Below are 12,034 nucleotides of genomic sequence, written 5' to 3'. Positions count from 1 at the left end.
CGAGGAGGGGCCCCGGTAATGGGCGGGGCCGGTGCGCACAGGGCGTGGGGAGATCTGGCTATCTCTGCCTGCCTGTGGCTCCTTGCTCTGCCCTAGGCATTTTTTTTCTTTATTAATTTACTTTTATTCATGTGCATTTGCGTGTGCCCACAGAGTTTATGTGCGCCATGTGTGTGCAGGAGAGCAGAGAGGGTCGGATCCTGGAGTTACAGGCAGTTTTCTCTTTAGCCCCGCCCTATGCCCTCCCTACTCCCTGGTTTGTTGGTTTGTTTGTTTTTATGCTTTTGGGGGAGATTGGGAGGTTGAGACAGGATTTCTTTTTGTTTTCCCGCCTGTCTTGGAACTCCTGCTGTAGACAGGCTGACCTCAAAGTCAGACATCTGCCTGCCTCTGCCTCCCGAGTACTGGGATTAAAGGTGTGCGCCACCACGGACCCGCACTCTCGGCTTCTTAAACAGGATCTTCTCACAATGTAGCGCTGTGTGGACTGTGCTGGCCTCGAACTCACAGATATCCCCAGCCTCTTCCTCTTGAGTACTGGAATTATAGGCAGGCACCACTAGTCTTTGTTTGTTTGTTTCTTTGTTTGTTTGTTTGTTTGTTTTTCGAGACAGGGTTTCTCCGTGTAGCCTTGGCTGGCCTCCCCGCTCAAAGAGATCCATCTGCCTCTGTTTCCTGAGTGTTGAGTTTAAAAGTGTGCGCCACCCCTCGTCCCACCGCCAGGCTCAACTTTTCTTTTCTTATTACATTCATTTATTTTGTTTTTTTTTTTTTTTTTTTTTTTTTGGTTTTTCGAGACAGGGTTTCTCTGTGTAGCCTTGGCCATCCTGGACTCACTTTGTAGACCAGGCTGGCCTCGAACTCACAGCGATCCGCCTGCCTCTGCCTCCCGAGTGCTGGGATTAAAGGCGTGCGCCACCACGCCCGGCTCCATTCATTTATTTTGTATGTGTGCTTAAAGACATGCCCATGGGGAGGTCAGAGGGAAACCTTCAAGTTGGTTCTGTCCACCTTGTGGCTCCAGCACTGGATTCAGGTTGTCACGTTTGGTAGCATTAAATGCCTTTATCCATGGAGCCACCTCACCAAACCCTTTCAGTTTCATTTCTTATCTTAATTTTTATTGTTAGGGAAAGTTTTGAGGCAGGGTCTCCTGTAGCCCAGGCTATCCCAGAGCTTATCACAGAGCAAAAGATAATCACCGACACCTGGTTCTCCTGCCTCCGTCTTGCGCCTTCAGTTAGACTCAGGGGTTCTTCTTTGTTGTCTGGTCACATGGAGGGGGGCTGATGGGCATGTGGGAGCACTTGGCACTTACAGTCACTGTCGTTTGCGGGGTTGATATGTTGGGCCACATGCCATACCGTAGGCTGTTTATGTGGGTGTTTGTGTGATGTTGGGCCACATGCCATACCGTAGGCTGTTTATGTGGGTGTTTGTGTGATGTTGGACCACGTGCCATTTCCAAGCACACTCATATTACGTGTATGTGTGTGCCTGTTCTGAGCTGAGGTGTGTGTGAACATGTGAGCATACATGCCCCACCCCAGCCCGGCCATATGGGAGATCTATATCTATATCTCTACGTCCCATAAAGCCATTTCCTAGCCCATTTACATGGGGTGGGGATGGGGAGTGGCCTCGATGGCCCACATGCCTGTTTTGAGGCTGGTAACGGAGACCCCACGGGCATGTTGGCCCACTTGATATTTACAGGTGCTGCCATTTGCAAGGCATGTTGGCCCACTTGTCATTTCTGGGCCTGTTCACATAGACATGTCGGGCGACATGACATTTTTTACAAGCTCAGTCACATGGGAGAGGTATGTAAGTATGTTTGCGCACATACCATTTCCGAACTGGGCCACATAGGCAGGTATATGTGTGTGTTGTCTTAAATGCCATTTCTGAGCACAGACACATGGCGGTGGGATATGTGCATGTTGACCACGTGCCATTTCCAAATCTGGTCACGTGCAGCATCTCTGGGCATGCTGTCCCACACGTGTCAGTGTTTCCAGTTACTCCGGTCGGTGGGAGACAGGATGAACTAAGGCTTCTTAGCAGCGGGGTGGGTCAGCCTCTCATGGACTGATCCTCAGCTCCGGGGGAAGATTATTCTTTGATTGTTTTGTTTTTTTTTTTTTTTTTTTGGTTTTTCGAGACAGGGTTTCTCTGTGTAGCCTTGGCCATCCTGGACTCACTTTGTAGACCAGGCTGGCCTCGAACTCACAGCGATCCTCCTGCCTCTGCCTCCCGAGTGCTGGGATTAAAGGCGTGCGCCACCACGCCCGGCTTATTCTTTGATTGTTAAACAAAAGTGTTTTGTTTTGTTTTTTGGTACAACAAGTTCCTCATACCAAAGTCCCCTATCTAATCTATACATTTCCTAAGGAAAAACATCAGGGCCCTGCAGCCTGAGTCCATACTGAGCACTGTTTGCAGTATTAAAAATGCAAGGCATTCCAGGTGCGCCAGGGCCAACACCATGCACAGGCTGTAGAGCCTCTGCAGAAAACACTCCATAGATGACAGGAAACAGCCAGTTTTTCAACAGTGACGTCTTCAAGGTGATAGAGCTTCTAGAAAACATCTCTTCATTCTGAAATTTAATCTAAATTTGGTGAAAAACTCCTCCTCTTCCTTCTTCATCTTTTTTTTTTTTTTTTTTTTTTGAGACAGGGTTTCTCTGTGTAGCCTTGGCTGTCCTGAACTCTCTTTGTAGACCAGGCTGGCCCTGAACTCACAGAGAATTGCTTGCCTCTGCCTCCCCAAGTGCTGGGATTAAAGGTGTGTGCCACCACGCCAGGCTTAACTATTTTATTCTCATGTTTGTCCTATGTATGCTGATTCTGCTAGAATTCCATTACACACATGTGTATTTTGTGGGATAGTGTGCACACGTTGGAAAGCCTGCCATTTACCACTCCTCACATGGAGGGGAGCATGGGCATGCGGGCCCACATTCTAATTCAGAACCTGTTCATAGGATGTGTTTGCCCGGAAGCCATTCTGAGAACCGCTGTCTGGGAGGTGGGTGTGCGTTCAGAATGTTTTACCTCAAGACATTTTGGGACCTAGTTACATGGAGGGGTATATGGACCTGGTAACTTGGAAGACTATATAGCCATGTTGGCCCACATGTGAGGTTGTTTGTTTGTTTGTTTGTTTTTTGGTTGTGTCTTTTTTGTTTGTTTGGTTGGTTTTGGTTTTTTGAGACAGGGTGTCTCTGTGTAGCCTTGGCTGTCCTGGACTTGCTTTGTAGACCAGGCTGGCCTCGAACTCACAGCGATCCACCTGCCTCTGCCTCCCGAGTGCTAGGATTACAGGCATGCATCACCATGCCCAGCCCACATGTGTATTTTAAAGCTGGTCACTTGAAGCACATGTTACTTATAACTCAGATCATAAGGGGAGTTGTGTGCATGTTGACTCACATGGCAGTTTCGTTATGTTGGTCAACATGCCGTTTCTGATCCGGGTAACATGGCAGGTTTATTTGCATGTTGGCTCAGATGCCTGTTTTGAGTCTGGTTGTCATATGGCGGGCAGTATGGATATGTTTGCCCACATGGCATTTAAGAGGCTGGTCACACGAAGGCCGTAAGGGCACGTTGGTCTGTTTGTTGTTTGCCACACTCCTGTTGTGAGCCTACGTACAAGGAAGACTGTACAGGCACATTTATGAGCCTCGTCATTTGGGAGGGGGTGTAAGGTATTGGCCCACATGCCAGTTCTGAGCCCTGTAATATAGAGGAGCAAGTCTATGGGCATATTAGCCCAAATGTTGTGTTTTTTTTTTTTTTGTTTGTTTGTTTTTGTTTTTTTCTTTTTGACTGTCCTAGAACTCACTCTGCAGACCAAGCTGGCCTTGAACTCAGAGCTCTACCATCTGCCTTCCAAATTCTATTACGGGAGATTGTCTAGGCATGTTGACCCACATGTCATTTCCGAGTCTGGTCACATGGGGGAAAACGTAGGCATGTGTGCCACCATGTTATATCTAAGCTGGGTCACAGGGAGCAGGAGTGTGGGCATGTTCACCCGTAAGCCATTTCCAAACCTGTTTACATGGGGAGGGGGTGGCCAGGTTGGTCCATGTGCCTGTCTTGGCTTGGTTTGGGTTGGTTGGGTTTTTTGAGGCAGGGGTTCTCTGTGTAGCCTTGGCTCCATGTTGGAGCTGGAAACATGGGAACTGTCTGGACATGATGGAGGATTTGATATTCATGACCCCTGTTATTTAGGGGGTGTAGAGGCATGTTTGCCCTCACGCCACTTCTTAGCCTGGTCACTTGGGGGGCTATAAGTATGTGTTGACCAACATGAAATTTCCAAGGCAGGTCACATGAAGGTGACTGGGTATGCTGGCCCATGTGTCGTTGTTGTTGTTGTTATTTTTAGTTTTTCAAGACAGGGTTTCTTTTGTATTCCTGGCTGTCCTGGACTCACTTTGTAGATCAGGCTGGCCTCGAACTCATAGAGATCCACTTGCCTCTGCCTCTCAAGTGCCCAAGCTTTGTCATATGTAGATATATATTTTCATATTTACAGACACACATTTCCTGGCTTTGTCATATGTTGGTATAAATAGGAAGGTTCATACACAAATGTATTTTCTAGCTTCATTACATTTAGGCATCTATGTGTATGTTCACATATATACAACATATAGATTTGTCACATGTAGGTATGTATGTGCATTTTTATATACATTTTCCTATTTCTGTTATATGTATGTAGGTATATGTGTTCAGTTTCACACACATGTATTTCTTATTTTTTTATATGATGGTCTGTATTTCCTTGGTTTTTTTCTAGATCTGCCACATGTATCTAAATATTTGCATGTGTACACACTTGCATTGCCTGGAGCTCTCATAACTAGACCTCAGTGTACAGGCTCATACACATATATATTTCAAAGCTCTATCATTGTGGGTGTATGTGTTATGTGCACATGCATATGTATGTGTGTATGTTTATATTCACAGAAATGTCTTTCCTTGTTTTTTCATAGGAGGGTATATGCATGCATGTAAAACGTATAAAAGACAGGAAATGCCTGTATGAACATATACATCTACATATTACAAACCTAAAACACACATGTATGAACATGTATACATATACCTACATATGAAAGAAAAAGAAGGCTGGGCGTGGTGGTGCACGCCTTTAATCCCAGCACTCAGGAGGCAGAGGCAGGTGGATCACTGTGAGTTCCAGTCCAGCCTGGTCTATAAAGTGAGTCCAGGACAGCTAAAGCTACACGTAGAGAAACCCTGTCTCAAAAAACCAAAACCAAAAACAGAAAAGCAACAAAAAAACCCCAAAACAGCAACAACAACAACAAAAAGGAAATACATTTATATGAACATATATACCTGCATATGACAGAACTAAAGAAGCATATGCATATAAAAATGAACATATTTGCCTACATATGACAAAGCTACAAAATGCATGTGTCTAATATCACATATACATTCACACATATGTATTTCTGACTAGTTTTTGGTTTTTTGTTGTTGTTGTTGGTGGTGGTGGTGGTTTTTTTTTTGTTTTTTCAAGATAGGGTTTCTCTGTGTAGCTTTGGCTGTCCTGGACTCACTTTGTAGACCAGGCTGGCCTCTAACTCACAGCGATCTGCCTGCCTCTGCCTCCCGAGTGCTGGGATTATAGGCGTGAGCCACCACACCCAGCTCTGTGACTCTTTCTTATGTTATGTGTTTATGTGCACGTTCACACACTTGTATTTCCTAGCTCTGTCATACGTAGATGACTGTGTTCTTGACTGTACATGTATTTTTCCTGACTCTGGCATCTGTAGGTATAAATGTACGTAGGTGTGTATGTCCATGTTGACACACATTTTTCCCAGCTCTGTCATAGGTAGGCTTATATATGTAAGCTCACACACTTGTATTTCCCAGATCTGTTGTATGTTGGTATGTATACGTATGCTCACATACTTGTATGTTTAGCGTTAGGGTTAGGGTTAGGGTTGTGCTTGGGTTAGGGTTAGGGTTAGCGTTAGGGTTAGGGTTAGGGTTAGTGCTTGGGTTACGGTTGTATATAAGATGTAGGCTTGGTGCGAGAGAAACCCTGTCTCAAAAAACCAAAACCAAAACCAAACAAAATAAAGAAGGAGAAAACAGTACTTGATTATCTTAGGTGTGAGAGGTTCACTTCCAGGTACAGTTATAGGTCATTTGCTGGAGGCTAGGATCTCAGCATGGGGCGGGGTGCTTCCAGGAATTCCCTGGGCTTGCTCAAGTTCCTTGTCCGGAAAGAGGCTTGAAATCTTCCCTGAGGCCTATGTGATGCATCTTATAAAATCTGGGGTTACCTGATCAGGTGGAGTTGAGAATCTCTGCTAAAAAAAGGGAATCTGCCTTCATAGAACCAACTGTCTGGGGAAGTGAGACTTGGACTTTATCCAGCAGAGGCAAGCAGACCTCTGAATTCAAGGTCAGCCTGGTATAGATAGAGCAAGTTCGATGTAAAGAAAAGCTTAAGTCAGCCGGGCGTGGTGGCACAAACCTCTTTCCCCAAAAAGGAAAAGTTAGTTTGTAGAAGGCAGCACCCAAGTTTGAAAGTGATGTTTAATTGAGTGGCAGAAAAAGTGACAAGTCAGAGAAGATTTGACAGAATAGGATACACCCAACTCTCACAAGGAGAAAGAGGAAAAGGAAGCTACTCAAGGGACAATGCAGGGACGGTAATGGAGAGACAGGTTGCAGAGAGAGAACTCAGGTCAAGACCAAATGAGCCCGAGAGTGAGAAGGAGGCAGGAGGTTAGAGCAGAGGGTTGGACAGACCAAGAGAGAGAGAGAAGCCAGACTGAGTAAGTCAGCTGGGAGAGGAGTTCAAGCCAGAACAGCTGAGTTGAGCCAGCCAGCCCAGAGCTCAGAAAGAACAAGTAAGGGTGAGCTCACTAAGCAGTAAGTCTCAGAGGCTGAAAACATTCTAGGCCTAGGTTAGATTATACAGAGGCTAGAAGCTTCCAGGGCTAGGCCTCAGTTAGCAGACAGAGGCAGTAAACCTCCAAGACAATAACTGAGCCAGGAGAATAAAAGTTCCTTTTATGCCAGACATGGTGGCACACACCTTTAATCCCAGCACTCGGGAGGCAGAGGCAGGCAGATCTACTGTGTGTTCGAGGCCAGCCTGGTCTACAAAGCAAGTTCAGGACAGCCAAGATAACATAGAGAAACCCTGTCTTGAAAAAACAAAAAAGTTCCTTCTATATTAGGGTTAGGGTTATGATTTTGGTAGGAATAGAGTTAGGGGTATGCTAGGGATAAACTCAGGGTTAAGCAATACGTTATGCATAGACTGAGATCTAGTATTAGCACAGAGTTGTCCCAGGGTTAAGTTGATGGATGGGGTTGAGATTTGTGCTCCTTCATGGTTAGGGTGGTGCTCGCTTTAGGGCTAGGTCCAGTGTTTGGATTAGGACCAGAGTCAGTGACTGGGTCATGTTTATGCTTATGTTTCTATGTAGGGCAGTGGTTTTCAGCCGTCCTAATGCTGTGACCTGTTAAGGCAGTACCTTATCACTGTGACCCCAACCATAAGATTATTTTCATTGCTACTTCTAAATTGTAATTCTGTTGCTCTTATGAATTGTAATGTAACTGTCTGATATGCAACCCCTGTGAAAGGGCTATTCAACGCCCCCAAAGGGGTCTTGACCACTGATTTAGGGCCTGGCTAGATTTAGGTTGATAATTCAGTTTAGGTCTTATTTTAGCTAAGGTTAAGTTTGTAGCTGGGATTAGAGTTTAGGCTTGGCTACATGTAGAACTTCTAATTTATTTATTATTATTTTATTTGTTTGTTTTTGCCTTCTCTGGATAGCCCTGGTTGTCCAGAAACTCTGTTGACCAAGCTGGACTTTTTTTTTTTTTTTTTTTTAAGATTTATGTATTTATTTGATGTATATGAGAGCTCTATCTGCATGTACACCAGCAGGCCAGAAGAGGGCCTCAAGAACATCAGATCCCAGTATAGACGGTTGTGAGTCACCATGTGGTTGCTGGGAATTGAACTCAGGACCTCTGGAATATCAGACAGTGCTCTTAACCTCTGAACCATTTCTCCTGCCCCCCGCCAACCACCTCAACCCCCAACCAAGCTGGCCTTAAACTCAGAGATCCTCCTGCCTCTGCCTTCTAGATTAAAGGCGAGCGCCACCACCCGCCAGGTTTAGGTTTATAGTTAGGATTAACGTTAGGTTTAGAGCCAGTGCTTGGCTATTATTAGAGTTTATATCGGGTTAAGGTTAGAGCTCAGTACTACGTTAGGGTTAAGGTTAGATTATATTTCAGGTTAGTTCGTAGCTAGGGCAGTACGCAGTATGGGATGTACTGTGAGAGTGACGGTGTAGCTAGGGTTTATGTAACTTTAGGGTTAGAGCTAGCACTAAAGTTCTAAATTGGGTTAGAGTTGAGTTTATCTCAGGGATAGAGTTCTGGAAGGGGTTAGGTGTGAGGCTGCTATGAGGCTTAGGCTTCTGGTTACGCCTGTGGTGAACGTCTGGCTGGAGTTTGGTTTGGCATTATGGCCAGGGCTGTGGTCAGCAGTTAGGTGTTAGGTTAGGGGTAAAGTCAGGGTTAGGGATAAGGCTGGATCTAGGGTTAGGATTAGGGTTCAGCTTAGTGTTAGAGCTAGGATAAATTTTGACTTTTGAATAGGTTTAGAGCTTGTCTGGTAGGACAAGGTTCACTGCTATTACTGGGGCTAGCCTACAAACGGAGTCCAGGAGAGCCAAGGCTACACAGAGAAACCTTGTCTTGAAAAAAACCCATTTAAAAAAAAAAAAAAGACTGGTTTTCAGCCGGGCATGGTGGTGCATGGCTGTAATCCCAGCACTCAAGAGGCACAGACAGGTGGACCGCCGTGAGTTTGAGGGCAGTCTGGTCTACAGAACAAGTCTGGGACAGACAAGGTTACACAGAGAAACCCTGTCTGAAAAAAAAAAAAAAAAAAAAAAAACCAAAAAACAACCAACCAAACAAACAAACAAACAAAAGACTAGTTTTAGGTTCAGGACTAGGTTTAATTTTTGGTTTGGGGCTAGGGTTATGGTCAGGTTTTATATTATGGTTAGAGCAAGGTTTAGGCTAGGCCTAGGTAAGGGTTAGAGTGTAATTTATGCTTAGCTTTTTGTTTAGTGCCGAGATGCAGTGCAATGTCAGATCATTAGGTTAGGGCTAGAGTTAGGTGCGTAACTGTGGTTAAAGGTTGGGTTGGGTCAGGGTCAGGATTCAAATCTATGGTTAGTGCTATGGGTGACAAAGTGCTCAAGGCTTAGGTTAGAGATAGTTTGCACTAGGGCTAGTGATACGGTGACTGGTTAGGTCAGGGCTCGGCAAGTCTTATAGCTAGACTTAGGGCTAGCTTTAATTTATGGCTGGGTTTTGGTTTGGTCTAAACTATCACTAGAACTGTGTTTAATACTTGAATTAGAGTTCAGGTAAGGTTTTTGTTTGTTGTTTGCTCAGGTAAGGGTTGCGATTGGCTTAGGATTATACAGTGTTGGTGTTAGGGGTTCAGCTAGGGGTAGACTTAGGTCTAGGTCTCGCTTTATGGTTAAGATTGAGGCTAATGGTATTGTTATAATTACACTTAGGGTTATGGTAAGGGATCAGACTTTGTTCCAGGCTAATTAAAGTGAGGATGGGCCGGGCTGGAGAGATGATGGCTCAGTGGTTACGAGCACTATCTGCTCTACCAGAGGACCTGAGTTCAATTCCCAGCACCCACACCGTGGCTCATGACCGTCATGCAGCTGCACACGCAGCCAGAGCACTCATCTACAAAATAAATGAATCCAAAACTGAGTTAGGACGGGCCTCATGCTAGGTTAAGGCTACAGTTGGGCTATTGTTCCTGTTAGCTTTAGGGTTTGGGTGACGGTGCAGGGAGGGTTAGGGTGAGTTGCAGAGCTCTAGTCATTGAGGCTTTGGTGGGGGCTAGTTCTAAGGTTGGGCTCACGGTTAGGAATTGGTGCTTGTTCGGGTATGTTTATGGCTGATGTTCAGTCATGGGTCTGTTCTGGGGGTCAGAACTAGGGTTAAGGGGCTGGAGAGGTGGCTCAGAGGGTAAGCGCACTGCCTGCTCTTCCAAAGGTCCTGAGTTCAATTCCCAGCAACCACGTGGTACCTCACAACCATCTATAATGAGATCTGGTGCCCTCTTCTGGTGTGCATGCAGGCAAAACATTGGGTATCTATGATAAATAAATAAAATCTAAAAAAAAAAAAAAGGCGTGCGCCACCACCGCCCTGCACATTGCAGAATATTTGATCACACTGTGTGAACTTTCTGTTTATTGTAAACAGGTAATAGTTGTGTAGTTCAGCCCTAGCACAGACTTTTAAGCTAAGAGCTTTCTGTAAACGGGGTTAAATAAGTTCCAGCTTAATAAAATATATTTAAAAATACATAAGCTCCAGCATAGGTCAAGAGGTGGAGCAAGCAGCCAGGTGACAGAGAGTGAACACAGGAAAAGTTATAGAGTGAAAGGAAGTTGGGAGGATGAGGTAGGAGGACCCAGGAAGTGGAACGGAGGGATGTTGAGTTGATGGGTATTTAAGCCTTTTTCCTTCTGGGCTGCCGGCGGAGTGGGAAGGTCAGCTGGTGCTTTCTCTGCCTCTGAGCTAGTAGGCTTTCACCACAGCACCTGGCTCCTGAGGCTTCATTGCCATAAACACCACCAGCCTACATTACTCATCTTAAGTAACAACTAACAAATTCCCAGCACTCGGGAGGCAGAGGCAGGCCCATCGCTGTGAGTTCGAGGCCAGCCTGGTCGACAAAGTGAGTCCAGGATGGCCAAGGCTACACAGAGAAACCCTGTCTCGAAAAAACCAAAACAAACAAACACAAAAAAAAAAAACACAAAAAAACCAAATTCATCTAAGGCTTATAGGACTATTGCTTAAAGAGGTAGACAAATAGGCCAGTAGTGAACAGTTCTTGCTGATGAGGGAGGACACACTGCCCAAACATGGTCACCTTTGGAGACCCACCCAGAAAACACCCAACACGTCTCTCAAGAAGCTATATAGGAAACAAGGTCATTCCTGGCTTCCTAAGAAGTGTTAGACAGAAACAGTTTCACTTGATTCTCACACCCATCCTAACCCTGGCCCTCCTCGGTGGCACATGCCTTCAATCCCAGCATTTGGGAGGCAGAGGCAGGTGGATTGCTGTGAGTTCAAAGCCAGCCTGGTCTACAAAGGGGGTTCAGATCAGCCAAGGTTACACAGAGAAACACTGTCTTGAAAATCAGCCGGGCGTGGTGGCGCATGCCTTTAATCCCAGCACTCGGGAGGCAGAGGCAGGCGGATCGCTGTGAGTTCAAGGCCAGCCTGGTCTACAAAGTGAGTCTAGGACAGCCAAGGGCTACAGAGAAACCCTGTCTCAAGAAACCAAAACAAAACAAAAAAAAGAAAGAAAGAAAAACCACAAACCAAACCAAAAACAAATGCAAACAGAGCCAGGTGCAGTCCAGGATAGGCAAGGATACACAGGGAAACCCTGTCTTGGAAAAAAAATGTACCAAGGGAACAAGTAGTGGCCATGGCTTTTTTGGGAGCAATAAGTCTCAGAGCGTCTTGGGTGTCATTCCTACACCATCACCATGTACTGGTCACCACAGGTAAAGGAACCTATGAGACCAGTGAGCCTTACAAACCTGAGGTTGTGCTGTTTCCAGATCTAAAAAAGGAAAGACTTGGCCTTTGAGACAGAGTTTCTCTGTGTAGGCCTGGCTGTCCTGGAACTATCTCTGTACACCAGGCTGATTTAGAAGTCAAAGACCTGCCTGCCTCTGCCTCCCTAGTGTTGGGATCAAAGGTGTCACCATGTCTGGAGAGAAAGTTGCTGCCTTCTTCTTTTTCTTCTTCTTTTTTTTTTCCCCCGAGACAGGGTCTCTCTATGTAGCCTTGGCTGTCCTGGACTCGCTTTGTAGACCAGGCTGGCCTCGAACTCAGAGCAATCTGCCTGCCTCTGCCTCCCAAGT

The sequence above is a fragment of the Acomys russatus genome, chromosome 19 (genome assembly GCF_903995435.1).
Source record: "Acomys russatus chromosome 19, mAcoRus1.1, whole genome shotgun sequence".
NCBI classification, from domain to species: Eukaryota; Metazoa; Chordata; class Mammalia; order Rodentia; family Muridae; genus Acomys; species Acomys russatus.
The sequence above is the reverse complement of the archived record's forward strand: the minus strand, read 5'-3'. Positions refer to the sequence as shown.